The 14,705-nt window shown below is 51.6% G+C and overlaps 1 protein-coding gene and 1 long non-coding RNA gene across 3 annotated transcripts in view; one reads left to right on the top strand and one right to left on the bottom strand.

The window, feature by feature from the left end:
- LOC144760727 (uncharacterized) overlaps positions 1 to 2,719 on the bottom strand; it is a 32,372-nt gene extending 29,653 nt beyond the window's left edge. Inside the window, exon 1 of one of the 2 annotated variants that reach the window (XM_078646557.1) lies at positions 2,593 to 2,719. The gene's annotated coding sequence lies outside the window, so the exon portion shown is untranslated. Of the gene's footprint in view, positions 1 to 2,442; positions 2,513 to 2,592 lie in introns of those variants that run through there. The other variant, XM_078646551.1, reaches the window with a different exon arrangement.
- A 145-nt stretch (positions 2,720 to 2,864) lies between these two features.
- The window catches only part of LOC144760619 (uncharacterized), a 70,195-nt gene continuing 58,354 nt past the window's right edge, over positions 2,865 to 14,705 (top strand). Inside the window, exon 1 of the long non-coding RNA XR_013595602.1 lies at positions 2,865 to 3,125. This is a non-coding gene — a long non-coding RNA (uncharacterized LOC144760619). The remainder of the gene's footprint in view (positions 3,126 to 14,705) is intronic.

Below are 14,705 nucleotides of genomic sequence, written 5' to 3'. Positions count from 1 at the left end.
CCGACATGGAAAATGCAGCTGTACTCTCTCCGCCATCACTGCATAATTAAGTAAGTATATGCGGAAGGCAATTCCTGGACGCACAACATAAATTCATTGAAGAACGTTAATTGAAAGTTACAAATGTTGTGGCTCCCATAATTTAGAGCCTCTGCCTGCCAGCAGTGTCTTATTTAGTGATAAGAATTGTTTACCAAATGTCCTGGATAGTGTTGGGGTAACCATTGCTACTTTACTAAACATGCCTGGTATCATCGGAGCGAACACTTTTGTTTAGAAACGCACATATCTGACAGTACCAGCTTCAATAGAACAGCTTGTGTGTCTGATAAAGCTTTGAATTGTCTAGTCTCGGCTTTTTCCTCAGGGCACTCTGTTCCTCTTTTCCGGTCTCTTGGCCTCTGGGAGATACCCTCGGGCGCCCTCAGAGCCATATCTAAATATCCATTAATGTATGAGACTTTTACTCAAGTGTTTACAAGACTCGAGCTCTAAGACGGTAACTGTGGATGGCAACACTTGGTCAATGGAGCATGATTACAGTCTATTCGGAGCAAATATCTTAATGATAACTACAAGTAGTGTTCACCATGTTTGTAAGTATTTAAGTTTAAGAAGCACCTGCTGTCGCTTTTATTTCCTCCTGAAATGTTCATACAACAATAAAAATGGCACGATAACTCTGATTAATGTTCTTCTTGGAGTACGATCATTTTCTCCAGTGGAAGTTTTGACTGATTACAAAGTAGCACAGCATGTTAATATTCCTACTGCAAAATACGCGATCCATGCGGATCAGGGAGTGCATATATGGAAAATAGGTCAGTGCTTTAGTTAGAGAGGTCATTTTTTACTTGAAGGGAACTAATAACTGTCATAAAAGAGCTGGAAATAAACTGGAAGGTACAGATTAGAGCGCTATGATCCCCCCCCTCAGTCTTTCATTATTATAATGTTGCAGAAAGGGGTAATTTCGATAAAAAAATAAAGTTATTATTAAAGAGAACCCCCAACCACGGAGTAAGATGTTGAATTATGAGTTTTTTGCTTCTCCAGACCAAGTCCTCCTAAACTATACTGTCTATCAGTATGGATGTTTGTAGTTCTCTGTCTTAAGTAACATTCCTAAACACTGATTTACACATTTTGAATGAGTGTATGTGTGTGATGTAAAGTGCTCTAACACCCTACACTGGTATGAGTGGCGCTATAAACCTAGTTAAATGCATCCGAGCTACAGTGGGTATGGAGAATTGAGGGGACTGTTAAAGGGGTGGTAGTAAGGGAATCCGCAGCAAAGGTGGTTATTGGGGGTCCAGCAAACAAACAAGCCGGCCCTGGATATAATAATATACGTACAGCTGACAACAAGGCGATTGCTCTTCTGCAATGGCCAAAGTCATACAACTGAATTGAATTACCACCTATCTTAGTGACTCCACTGTTGACTAAGCGTTCGTCCAGTATTAACAGGCTTGAGAGCAGCAATGAGCCTGGCTGACTGTAACTTATGTGTGCCTCAGTCTCACTCTCCTGAGGCTTGCCTGATGCGGAGAGTCTTTGACCGCTGACCGAACAGGTTACAAGGGCGCTAGGAGAAGTGTGGCTCACCGGTTAGAGGAGGCAGACCCTGATGCAGAGTTCAGACCCGGGACCAGGGTTCAATTCCCGACGCGGCAGGGTCTTGAGCTCATAATCTCCACGGACTCGATAATTCTCGCCTCGGTGCCTACTCGAATCATGGGTTCACACTCTGCAACTCTGGGCAATAGCTTGCTTAATCTCCACTATAGCCCCACCGCGATGGGATGCCTGGTCTTCACCTTGGGGATGCCCAGTAGGGGTAATCTCGCAGGGAAAGGCCAGGACGGGTTCCCAAAGCAAGCGCCTTGAGACCTTACGGTGATAAGGCGCTATACAAGAGTGTATGATTGCGATTATTACGATTATTACTAGGTTGTGCCCTTCAATTTCTGGTGCTTTGCAGATATATTTTAAGATCTTTTTAGGAGTTTCTTCTCGTTGCTCAAATGGGTGTCATTTCTTATAATAGTATGTTTCCCTCGTCTTCATTGCTTGATTTTGCTCATGAGAAAGTGTCACTCATAGTTGTTGAAATGTCACCCACAATTACACGGAAATTAAGAAAATGTCACACATCTGAAACCCTGGCAGCTGTGCTGGTGTATGACAAATGCGGCATCTTGCAGGGGGCTTTGGTTTTCTCAGAAAAGATAATCTGCAAAACCATCAAATTACTGACCCTCTTATGATCACTCGGAGGGTCTGCACAAGTAGTGACCGATGACTGATGGCTTCTTCAACACTTCAATGCTTCCCCCCCCGCCCGTCCCATTACCACACTGGGGGCGCTGGCAGCTCCAAACTCCTCCCAGCCCCAGTGGCTGTTTAAATGTCCCAGATACAAAGCGACCAACGCACCTTAGAAACGTGGATTGCTGCAGCCAGGCTTAGAATAGACAGGCTCACGCGCCGTGCAACTGCGCATGCGCGGAAAACAGACACTGTCTCCAGCAAGCCCAAAGATGACAGTACCAACGGAGCTTGGAAACTGGGATTAGAGTGCCTCACCTCTCCTTGTGAACCGCTCAGTGGAGGCAGCAGGGCCTGGGGGAGAGGTGGGGGCACGCGGGGGGGCCAGCTGCCTGTGAAGAGTGTGTCCCGGTGTGTTATTGCCCCCGGAGTGACGCGCGCGCTCACGCCGAGCCACAAGCGCGCGAACAAAATATTGCGTCTCACGGCTGCGCACGCGCAGGACCGCTCGTCACTGCTGCGCCTGTGCGGAGCGAAGACACTACTTTCTATCGCCGAGTTAGGACCTAGCACGGAGTGCAGCCTGTGAACTGCCCTGGACAGAAGACACTCAGTCTCACTGCGCCTGCGCAGAGGAAAGACATTTCGCCCAATATAGAGGAGCCAACCCGAGACGCTTTGCCCTGAAATCTCAGCGTTTGCTGTGTCGCGAGGCGCCTCGTGGTCCTTGGTGGGAGAGGCGTCTGTCCTGCGCGCATGCGCAGTTAATCCAAGGCCTCTTCACCCCGCGCTCATGGTTCAGTCCTGCACTCGGGCTCAGCAGAGAGCCCAGGCCCAGAGATAAACCCCAGGTGAGGCCCGACCAGGTGAGGTCAAGAGATACAAAGACTGTCTGGAGCTGGAGGGTCTCGAGCCTGCTCTCCAGGACTCATCTGTTGTTTGTTGTTGTTGAATCGATCGATGATTATTTTGTATCATCAATGCTCATTGGCCCTCACTGCTGGAGTTGGGTCGCTCTTTTCAAGGCCTCAGCAAACGGTGACATTTGTTTCACCTTAAAAGTCTGTGTGATGAGAAGATCGACTTGAATCCCGTTTGTGGCTCTCACCAGAGTGAAGGGGGGGCAGCCCCGTCAATCGAAAGTGAAAGAACGCACTCCCAGGCAGCACCGACTGCGCCTCATTGTACCTGGGCCTGCACAGCATCATCTGATGAGGCTAAAACTCCCCCAAATATGTCTCAACCTCACTAGGGCCTCAGTGACCAGGCAGCGGTCAGCCAATGCCCATCGGGTAAACAAGCATTGGCAACGCACTCCCAGGCAGCACCGACTGCGCCTCATTGCATCTGGGCCTGCACAGCATCATCTGATGAGGCTAAAACTCCCCCAAATATGACTCAACCTCACCAGGGCCTCAGAAACCAGGCAGCGGCAGCCAAGCATTGGCAACGCACTCCCAGCCAGCACCGACTGCGCCTCATTGCACCTGGGCCTGCACAGCATCACTGATGAGCATAAAACTCCCCCAAATATGTCTCAACCTCACTAGGGCCTCAGTGACCAGGCAGCGGTCAGCCAATGCCCACCAGGTAAACAAGCATTGGCAACGCACTCCCAGGCAGCACCGACTGCGCCACATTGTACCTGGGCCTGCACAGCATCATCTGATGAGGCTAAAACTCCCCAAATATGACTCAACCTCACTAGGGCCTCAGTAACCAGGCAGCGGTCAGCCAATGCCCACCAGGTAAACAAGCATTGGCAACGCACTCCCAGCCAGCACTGACTGCGCCTCATTGTACCTGGGCCTGGGCCTGCACAGCATCATCTGATGAGGCTAAAAATCCCCCAAATATGTCTGAACCTCACTGGGGCCTCAGTAACCAGGTAGCGGTCAGCCAATGCCCTTCAGGTAAACAAGCATTGGCAACACACTCCCAGGCAGCACCGACTGCGCCTCATTGCACCTAGGCTGGGCCTGCACAGCATCATCTGATGAGGCTAAAACTCCCCCAAATATGTCTCAACCTCACTAGGGCCTCAGTAACCAGGCAGCGGTCAGCCAATGCCCATCAGGTAAACAAGCATTGGCATAGCCAGTAGGTCTCGCCTCTGGGACCTTATACGTGTTTAGTTATCCAGCACAATATCCTTGGGGCAACAACATCAACTGTTGCATGGCTAAACACGTATAAGGTCACAAAGGCGCGACCTATTAGCTATGCCAATGCTTGTTTTCATTGGTTCCTGTTCGTGCCTTTTAGAGATGCAAGCTTCTGTTTCGTCTTCGTGTCTAACTACTCCCGCATTTTGTTGATCTAGGTCACGGGTACTCACAAACATTTTCTCGGGGGCCGCAAAGTTTGGTCTATGGTGTGACCGAGGGCCGCACTGATGCCAGTGGGGTGTAAAGTCGGGGTAGGGAAACAAAGCATGTATATCTAGTGGCTGCCTTTAAGAATGAAGGTGTTCCTAAAGTTAAAGGCCTAGTTACTTCATTTTCCTAACTGCAATTAACCTTTAAATAAGTGTTTGCTGTATATGTACGTTTCTTGTTCATGTTAGTTCTGACTCGAGTAAACAGCAGCCCAGTGCTGCTGCTGCCCAGGGGTCCGCAAGTCAAGACCTGAAAGTCCTTATGCGGCCCCGGGCCGTACTTTGAGTATCACTAATCTATATCCTCCCGGAGACCACCCCAGCTACATGTGTATTTCCATGTTCTTCAAAAAGGGGTCGCAGTTGAGCAGACAGGCTTGTTAAGTCTTCAAGGAAGTGTGAGTGTGACGAGGCTGGTGTATTTATTCACCACCTAACTAATCAGTCTCCTGTCCCTCCCTTCTCACATAAGCCACACTTTGTGACACATTTGCTATTTTAAGGATTGTAATAACATCACTTTTGTATATTTAAGTCCATATAGATACTGAAAACAGCAAACCGCAAGTACAAAAATGAAAAGTACAGGGGGCACGAGCCCTAAACAAAACAAAAAATAGGTTTTAAAGGGGCAGGGTTTGCAAATTAGCATAGGCAGTGTGCAGTAATGTCACAGAGAGGGACATTGCAAATCTATTATGCCTCTCTTTAATGGTAATGAACCGCGATTCACGTAATATAAGCACGCACATGAGCAGCGTATACCCTCATGTACATGAATAAAGAAGTCTTAAATGTATTTTGGTACAACAATGTGGGAGAGTTTTAATGAAACGTGGGGGAACATGTTAACATTGACTTTTGTTGGGCAGAGCAAGTTTCCAGTGGGATAAAGCTAAAATATTGTAATGCATGATATAGAATGAATATAGTGCTCTCTGAATCTGACTTGCATATCTATGTACTTTTTTTACTGCATTGCACAGATATTATGCAGTAGTCTAATATTATTTTCCTTTTGCATGATAGCTGTGCATTACAGTTAGCTTATAGATGCCACTTCTTCAGCTATTCAGTAATGGTGAGCATTTTTATTTTGGTGCCCGTAAATATTCTCTATCTCAGTGCGACCCTGATAGTTGGCAGCCCACTAGCGATTCATTTGATGTTTACTAAATACCAGGCAGTTGGGGTATGTATACCTGCTACTTGCTACCAAATGGGTGTTTGGACACACAACAAATTGGAACAAGCCTTTGCAATGCAATTGGTCTCACATCTACGCAAGTTTGAGCTATTGGCATTGTAAATGACAATGCCTTTTATTTATGTTTTGGGTTTCAAAACATAAATAAAAGGCATTGTCATTTACAATGCCAATAGCTCAAACTCGCGTAAATGCGCTACCTGTTGCTTTGCAAATGCTTGTTATCTGCAGTCTCATGGTCTTTTTAGTAACATTAGAAAACTTAAATTTTAAGCTTTTATGTGGGCTCTTTTGGCCTAGGGCGCTGTACACACAACCATACATTTCTAATTCGTTGTCAACAAAGTTTGAATTTTAATGATTCTGCCCAGGTTTAACGAAAAGCTGTCAGTTACTGAAACATTATGCATAGTGTATTTTCCTGTCAACAAATAAACGTGTGTGGCATAAATGCCTTAGTGGCCGCTTACTTCCTTGCAGTACTATTTTCCTTACAGTAAAGTCCCCAATTTAATTATATTAAAATGGCATTAGATTTATGGAATTCCCCCTTCCCACCCCACAACAGAAGCAATCCTATGGATTACCTAGATACCTGTGTGTGTGGTTTGATTGCCACAGTTGTCCTTGAGGACTCCGGTTCTGGTGTGCATTACTGGGTCAATGGTGAAGATGGACATATACTGTTTGAAGAAGTTATGTCCAGTGTTCCTTTTGGCAGCGGCTATAAACCACTCGCGCCTCTTTGTCCCATGCTCCACTGGCATCCCACTGATTCTTCATGGAAGATTAAATCTGCCCCTGTAAGTGTATCCCGCCCCTGGGGATCCCGTGGGATCTATTCAAAGCCAATGGCCTGTTACATTAAACCACGCCAGCTACCGGGGCAGAACCCACAGATGGCCGTCGCGGTGCGTGCATCTGCGGCGAGGCGGCAGTGCTCTCAGGGCTTCTACGAGCTTGGTTTCTTGGTCGCCAGGTGTAATATTACTGTAGCACCAAGGCCGCAGGCCACGGCTCTCATTCAGTACATTTTTTTTCTTCTCGTAAATGTATTGTTTGGGTGAGGGGTTAAGTTTCTCTTAATTTCCAACACGAAGAGGACTTTTCTGCAGATGCGCCACTGAAAAATCTGTTAACGTTATTCATTGCATAGGAAATTAAGGTGGTGGTGGTGGACATGGTGGGGGTGGACAATGTGGATGTGGTGGTGATGGATGTGGTGGTGATGGACATGGTGGTGGTTGTGGTGGTGGTGGATGTGGTGGTTGTGGTGGTGGTGGACGTGGTGGTGATGGACGCAGTGGTGTTGAACGCGGTGTGTGGTGGATGCGGTGGTGGATGTGGGGGTGGTGGTGGTGGTGGTAGATGTGGTGGTGGCGCCGTGGTGGTGGTGATGGACATGGTGGTGGTGGACATGGCGGTATTGGTGGATGTGGTGGACATTGTGGTGGTAGATGTAGTGGTGGTGGATGTGGTGGTGGTGGACATGGTGGTGGTGGACGTGGATGTGGTGGTGGTCTCATGGTGGACGTGGTGGTGGCCGTGTTGGTGGTGGTGGTGGATGTGGTGGACCTGGTGGTGGTGGACGTAGTGGTGGTGGATGTGGTGGTGGTGGACATGTTGGTGATGGAGGTGGTGTTTGTGGACCTGGTGGTGGTGGATGTGGCGGTGGTGGATGTGGCGGTGGTGGATGTGGTGCTGGTCGACGTGGTGGTGATGGACGCGGTGGTGGTGGACGCGGTGGTAGTGGATGTGGGGGTGGATGTCGTGGTGGACGTGGATGTGGTGGTGGTGGATGTGGTGGTGGTAGATGTGGTGCACTCGTGGTGGCCGTGGTGGTGGACATGGTGGTGGTGTGATGGACATGGTGGTGGTGGACGTGGTGGTGATTGACGAGGTGGTGATGGACGCGGTGGTGTTGGACACAGTGGTGGTGGACGCGGTGTGGACGTGGTGGTGGTGGCGTGGTGGATGTGGCGGTGGACGTGGTGGTGGTGGCGTGGTGGTGGACATGGTGATGGTGGACGTGGTGGACATGGTGGTGGACGTGGTGGTGGGTGTGGTGGTGGTGGACATGGTGGAGGTGGTGGTGGTGGTGGTGGACATGGTGGGGGTGGACGATGTGGATGTGGTGGTGATGGATGTGGTGGTGATGGACATGGTGGTGGTTGTGGTGGTGGTGGATGTGGTGGTGGTGGACATGGTGGTGATGGACGCAGTGGTGTTGAACGCGGTGTGTGGTGGATGCGGTGGTGGATGTGGGGGTGGACGTGATGGTGGACGTGGATGTGGTGGTGGTGGTAGATGTGGTGGTGGCGCCGTGGTGGTGGTGATGGACATGGTGGTGGTGGACATGGTGGTATTGGTGGATGTGGTGGACATTGTGGTGGTAGATGTAGTGGTGGTGGATGTGGTGGTGGTGGACATGGTGGTGGTGGACGTGGATGTGGTGGTGGTCTCATGGTGGACGTGGTGGTGGCCGTGTTGGTGGTGGTGGTGGATGTGGTGGACCTGGTGGTGGTGGACGTAGTGGTGGTGGATGTGGTGGTGGTGGACATGTTGGTGATGGCGGTGGTGTTTGTGGACCTGGTGGTGGTGGATGTGGCGGTGGTGGATGTGGCGGTGGTGGATGTGGTGCTGGTCGACGTGGTGGTGATGGACGCGGTGGTGGTGGACGCGGTGGTAGTGGATGTGGGGGTGGAGGTGGTGGTTGTGGACGTGGTGGTGGTGGAGGTGGTGTTGGATGTGGTGGTTGTGCTGGTGGATGTAGTGGTGGATGTGGTGGTGGACGTGGTGATGGAGGTGATGTTGTTAGTGGATGTGGTTGTGGTGGACGTGGTGGTGGTTGACACGGTGGTGGTGGACGTGGTGGTAGTGGACATGGTGGTGGTGGACGTGGTGGTGGATGTGGTGTACCTGGTGGTGGTGGACGTGGTGGTGGTGGTTGACACGGTGTGGTGGACGCGGTGGTGGTGGATGTGGTGGTAGTGGACATGGTGGTGGTGGACGTGGTAGTGGAGGTGGACATGGTGGTGGTGGACATGATATTGGTGGACGTGGTTGGTGGTTGACGTGGTAGTAGTGGACATGGTGGATGTGGTGGTGGACGTGTTGGTGGTAGTGGATGTGGTGATGGTGGACGTGGTAGTGGATGTTGTGGTGGTGGTAGTGGTGTTGGACATGGTGGTGGTGGGTGTAGGGGTGGTGTATGTGGTGGTGGTGGTGGACATGGTGGTGAATGTGGTGGATGTGGTGGTGGTGGACGTGGTGGTGGTGGTTGTGGACGTGGTGGTGGTGGTGGACGTGGTGGTGGTGGACATGGTGGTGGTGGACATGGTGGTGGTGGACGGGTTGGTGGTGATGGAGGATGTGGTGGTGGTGGATGTGGTGGTGGTGGTGGACGTATTGGTGGACGTGGTGATGGTGGTGGACGTGGGGATGGTAGTGGACATGGTGGTGGATGTGGTGGACATGGTGGTGGTGGACGTGGTGGTGGTGGTGCTGGTGGTAGATGTGGTGGAGGTGGGTGTGGTGGTGGTGGTGGTGGATGTACCTGGTGGTGGTGGACATGGTGGTGGTGGACATACTAGTGGTGGATGTGGTGGTTGTGGATCTGGTGGTCACGTGGTGCTGGTGGTAGGTGTGGTGGTAGTGGACGTGGTGGTGGTGGACATGATAGTGGTGGACGTGGTTGGTGGTTGACGTGGTAGTAGTGGACGTGGTGGACGTCTTGGTTGTAGTGGATGTGGTGATGGTGGACGTGGTGGTGGATGTTGTGGTGGTGGTAGTGGTGTTGGACGTGGTGGTGGTCGGGGTGGGGGTGGTGGTAGTGGTGGTGGTGTAGGTGGGTGTTGTAGTGGTGGACATGGTGGTGGTAGACGTGATTGTGTTGGTGGATGTGGTGGTGGACCTGCTGGTGGTGGTGGTGGACGTGGTCGACATGGTGGTGGTGGACATGTAGCACAGAATTCCCGGGAGCTATAAATACATGCTGAAGTCAAAATCCTTGCTTTATATCGATTTTAAGCGTGGACGATCCCGTCCCACGCGGTGCAAACCCTGTGAGCAGACAGTATTTTGTGTGGGACAGGCCGTTCAGCGTTACTTGCATCTCGGAGTGTGCCAGATGTTTACTACCAGATATTAGTTTTATGGACATCACGAATATTGGCATTTTCATAGATCAGGTTTTTCCCAAATGTACAACTTGAACACAGCAATCCGTCACAAACAAACAATATTGGTGGTGGTGGACATGGTGGTGAACGTGGTGGTGGTGGACATGGTGATGGTGGTGGACATGGTGGTGGTGGACGTGGTGGACAAGGTGGTGGTGGACGTGGTTGTTGTGGTAGATGTGGTGGACATGGTGGTGGTGGACGTGGTAGTGGTGGACGTGGTGATGGTGGTGGACATGGTGGTGGTGGACGTGGTGGACATGGTGGTGGTGGACGTGGTGGTGTTGGTGGGTGTGGTGGTGGTGGACATGGTGATGGTGGAGGTGGTGGTGGTGGACGTGGTGGTGATGGACGCAGTGGTGTTGAACGCGGTGGTTGTGGGGGAGGACGTGGTGGTGGATGTGGTGGTGGTGGATGTGGTGGTGGTAGATGTGGTGGTGGCCTCGTGGTGGCCGTGGTGGTGGTGATGGACATGGTGGGATTGGTGGATGTGGTGGACATTGTGGTGGTGGATGTAGTGGTGGTGGATGTGGTGGTGGTGGACGTGGATGTGATGGTGGTCTCATGGTGGACGTGGTGGTGGCCGTGTTGGTGGTGGTGGATGTGGTGGACCTGGTGGTGGTGGACGTAGTGGTGGAGGATGTCGTGGACATTGTGGTGGTGGATGTAGTGGTGGTGGATGTGGTGGTGGTGGACGTGGTGGACGTGGATGTGATGGGGGTCTCATGGTGGACGTGGTGGTGGCCGTGGTGGTGGATGTGGTGGACCTGGTGGTGGTGAACGTAGTGGTGGTGGATGTGGTGGTGGTGGACATGGTGGTGGTGGAGGAGGTGGAGGTGGTGATTTTGGACATGGTGGTGGTGGATGTGGCGGTGGTGGATGTGGTGCTGGTCGACGTGGTGGTGATGGACGCGATGGGGGTGGACGCGGTGGTAGTGGATGTGGGGGTGGACGTGGTGGTGGACGTGGATGTGTTGGTGGTGGACGTGGTGGTGGTAGATGTGGTGGACTCGTGGTGGCCGTGGTGGTGGACATGGTGGTGGTGTGATGGACATGGTGGTGGTGGACGGGGTGGTGGATGTGGTGGACATGGTGGTGATGGGCGTAGTGGTGGTGGATGTGGTAGTGGTGGTGGTTGTGGAGGTGGTGGTGGAGGTGGTGGTGGTGGTGGTGGACGTGGTGGTGGTGGATGTGGTGGTGGATGTAGTGGTGGATGTGGTGGTGGACGTGGTGGTGGAGGTGATGTTGTTAGTGGATGTGGTGGTGGTGGTGGACATGATGGTGATGGACATGGTGGTGGTGGATGTGGTGGACCTGTTGGTGGTGGAGGTGGAGGTGGTAGTGGAGGTGGTGGTGGAGGTGGTGGTGGTGGTTGTGGATGTGGTGGTGGTGGTGGAGGTGGTGTTGGATGTGGTGGTGGTGGATGTGGTGGTGGACATTGTGGTGGAGGTGATGTTAGTGGTTGTGGTGGACGTGGTGGTGGTGGTGGACATTGTGGATGCGGTGGTGGTGGACGTGGTGGTACTGGACATGGTGGTGATGGACGTGGTGGTGGATGTGGTGGACCTGGTGGTGGTGGACGTGGTGGTGGTAGATGTGGTGGTGGTTGACACGGTGGTGGTGGACGCAGTGGTGGTGGACGTGGTGGTAGTGGACGTGGTGGTGGTGGACATGATAGTGGTGGACGTGGTTGGTGGTTGACGTGGTAGTAGTGGACGTGGTGGATGTGGTGGATGTGTTGGTGGTAGTGGATGTGGTGATGGTGGACGTGGTGGTGGATGTTGTGGTGGTGGTAGTGGTGTTGGGCGTGGTGGGGGTGGGGGTGGTGTACGTGGTGGTGGTGTAGAGGTGGGTGTTGTGGTGGTGGACATGGTGGTGGTGAATGTGGTGGACGTGGTGGTTTTGGACGTGGTGGTGGTGGTTGTGGACGTGGTGGTGGTGGTGGACGTGGTGGTGGACATGGTGGTGGTGGACGGGTTGGTGGTGGTGGTGGACGTGGTGGTGGTGGTGGACGTGGTGATGGTGATGGGCGTGGTGGTGGTGGGTGATGGTGGTGGACATGGTGGTGGTGGAAGTGATTGTGGAGGATGTGGTGGTGGACGTGGTGGACATGGTGGTGGTGGACATGTAGCACAGAATTCCCGGGAGCTATAAATACATGCTGAAGTCAAAATCCTTGCTTTATATCGATTTTACGCGTGGACGATCCCGTCCCACGTGGTGCAAACCATGTGCGCAGCCAGTATTTTGTGTGGGACAGGCCGTTCAGCGATCAGGTTTTTACCAAATGTACAACTTGAACACAGCAATCCGCCACAAACAAACAATATTTCCTCGAAAAAGAGCTACTTTCTCGCAAGTTCCATTTAAAAATGCATTCCTTCCCATTATCAAAGCCGGTGCGGGTTAATGATCTTTTCATATCGGAACAAATTAAAAGGTGCAGCATTTAAAATGTTAACATAATAACCCACAGCGCAGACTAGGGTCCTTAAGCGCAGTATTGGCGAAAATTACAGAAAATCTGTGAGGGAACACAGACATTGACATTTTACTCCAGGGCAATCCCAACACACGCACGTAAGCACGTACACACGCACAATTCTCTGTTCTTCATCACAGAGCTGTCTGTGGGACTTGTCAAATTAAAGTGGTATTCATCGTGTGCGGCCTGCTGTGCTTTTCTGAGTGATTACACGCCTGTGCGTGTGGATTACCCATACCTTAGAATACTCATGAGCGGCAGGAGTAAACAGCTGCGGAATAACTGCCCCCTGCTGACTCATGGCATTCAATCCTACTCGGAGCCTCGTATACCACACATGTAATAATACAGAACAGAGCACCCTTTCGAATGGATGACCGTGTAGGCCACATAACTTTCAAGCCAGGAACCCCCACATGCATGCACTTATCCTGCACACACTTTCCTTAAAGCGACTTCCTAGCTGGTGACCCGCATGCATGCACTCATCCTGCAAACACTTTCCTTAAAGCGACTTCCTAGCTGGTGACCCCCATGCATGCCTTCACTCTGCACACACTTTTGTTGCAATAACTTCCTAGCCAGTGACCCCCCATGCATGCCCTTACCTTGCACACACTTTGTTATGTTATGTTATGTTATTTAATTTATAAAACGCGCGCAGCTGCCCCAGCAAAGGGGCGTCCTGGCGCGTGAACAGGTACAAAACATAACAGAAAATAAAAGAAAGAAATCCTAGTCAGAAGCAGGGAACAGGAAAGTTTTAATCATGCGTCTAAAAACAGTAAGATTATTCAGCGCACGGATATGCACCGGGAGAGCATTCCACAGACCAGCGGCCAGTACTCGATAAGAGCGGCCACCCATCCGACTGAGTTTAAAACGGGGGCACGACGCCAAATAAAGCGCCTCCAATCTTAGATACCTCAGTGGGACATATGGAGTTAACAAATTCACTAGCGCCGGCGGCGAGGAAGACTTAATGATTTTAAAAGCCAGGCATAGTGATTTAAACTGAATTCTTTGCCTAACCGGCAGCCAGTGAAGGGCGGAGATCGTACTTGAAACCGAGCAAAATTTAGGAAGGCCAACGATCGCCCTTGCTGCGGCATTCTGCACCCTCTGGAGCCTAGAAGCTTCGGCTTGATTGACCCCCAGCAACAGCACACTGCCGTAGTCCAGCCGAGATAGAACAGTGGCTTGGACCACGATTTGTCGAGTAGAGGGGTCAAAAAACTTGAGGATAGGTCTGAGGCCCCGCAAGATGCCAAAGCAGGTGGCTGCAACCTTCTTCGTATGACTCGAGAAGGATAGGGCTGAGTCCACCCAGACTCCCAGGTTCTTCACCTCGGTGACAGGGACAGGAGTAACGCCCAATTCCGGCGGCCACCACTGATCACCCCAAAGCTCTGCATGTTTCCCCACCACCATAACTTCCGTTTTTTTGGCATTCAATTGTAGGCAGTTAGATCTTAACCAATCTGCCACTGCCAAAAGTCCTGCTCGGAATCTGGGGGCATCTGTCTCAGGGTCACTGCTCAGAGTCACCGCCAGCTGCGTATCGTCAGCATATGAGGTCATAGTCAGACCCCATTGTTTGACGATCACAGCTAGCGGCTGCACATATAGATTGAACAATGTGGGGCTCAACGAGGAACCCTGAGGGACCCCCAGTTCCAACGAGTGAAAGGTGGACTGGCCAGGTGGTATAGCCACTTTGAAGGACCGGCTGGAAAGGAAAGAGCGGAACCACCGAAGGGCAATCCCTGAAATACCCGCCTCTTCCAGACGTAGAGCCAGAATGCGGTGAGACACAGTATCGAATGCGGCGCTCAGATCAAGTAAAAGGAGTGCCGCCGTTCGTCCCGCATCAAGTACTCCACGTAGGTGCTCGATCATGTAGAGCAACGCGGTTTCGGTACTGTGTCCCGACCGAAAACCATTCTGACTCGAGTCCAGGATATCATTCCGGGCAAGGTGATCAGTCAGTATGGAATTTACATGTGCCTCAGTAATTTTGGCTATCCAGGGAAGAAGGGATATGGGGCGGTAGTTCTCAGGTAGAGCTGGATCCAGAGTGGCCTTCTTTAACACCGGAGTAACTACCGACTGCTTCCATAAGGAAGGAACCGTTCCTGATGTTAACGACAGATTAATCAGGGACAACATCGAGGCCCGACA

This window comes from Lissotriton helveticus, chromosome 1_1 (assembly GCF_964261635.1).
Source record: "Lissotriton helveticus chromosome 1_1, aLisHel1.1, whole genome shotgun sequence".
Lineage (NCBI taxonomy): Eukaryota > Metazoa > Chordata > Amphibia > Caudata > Salamandridae > Lissotriton > Lissotriton helveticus.
The sequence above is the reverse complement of the archived record's forward strand: the minus strand, read 5'-3'. Positions and strand labels throughout refer to the sequence as shown.